Raw genomic sequence first — 448 nt, forward strand, 5'->3', positions numbered from 1 at the left:
AAAAATATATATATATAAATAATATATAAGATTTTATATATACATATATACATACATACATACATACATATATACACACACACAGTCATGGCCAAAAATATCGGCACCCTTGGTAAATATGAAGTCTGAAGACTGTGAAAATCAATGTTAATCCTTTTGATCTTTTATTCTAAAAAATTCACAAAAATCTAACCTTTCATTGGATAATAAGAATTTAAAATGGGGGGGGAATACACATTGGCCACAATTAATGGCACCCTTTTATTCAATACTTTTTGAAACATCCATTTGCCAGTTTAACAGCTCTGAGTTTTCTCCTATAATGCCTGATGAGGATAGAGAACACCTGACAAGAGATCAGAGACCATTACTTCATCCAGAATCTCTCCAGACCCTTCAGATTCCCAGCTCCATGATGGTGCTTCTCTTCATTTCACCACCCTATTGC

The 448-nt window shown here is 33.5% G+C and overlaps 1 protein-coding gene across 1 annotated transcript in view; it reads right to left on the minus strand.

The window, feature by feature from the left end:
* fbl (fibrillarin) overlaps nucleotides 1-448 on the minus strand; it is an 11,776-nt gene that overhangs the window by 3,933 nt on the left and 7,395 nt on the right. The gene's annotated exons all lie outside the window — the stretch shown is intronic.

The sequence above is a fragment of the Sinocyclocheilus anshuiensis genome, unplaced genomic scaffold, assembly GCF_001515605.1.
Source record: "Sinocyclocheilus anshuiensis isolate Anshui unplaced genomic scaffold, SAMN03320099.WGS_v1.1 scaffold389, whole genome shotgun sequence".
NCBI classification, from domain to species: Eukaryota; Metazoa; Chordata; class Actinopteri; order Cypriniformes; family Cyprinidae; genus Sinocyclocheilus; species Sinocyclocheilus anshuiensis.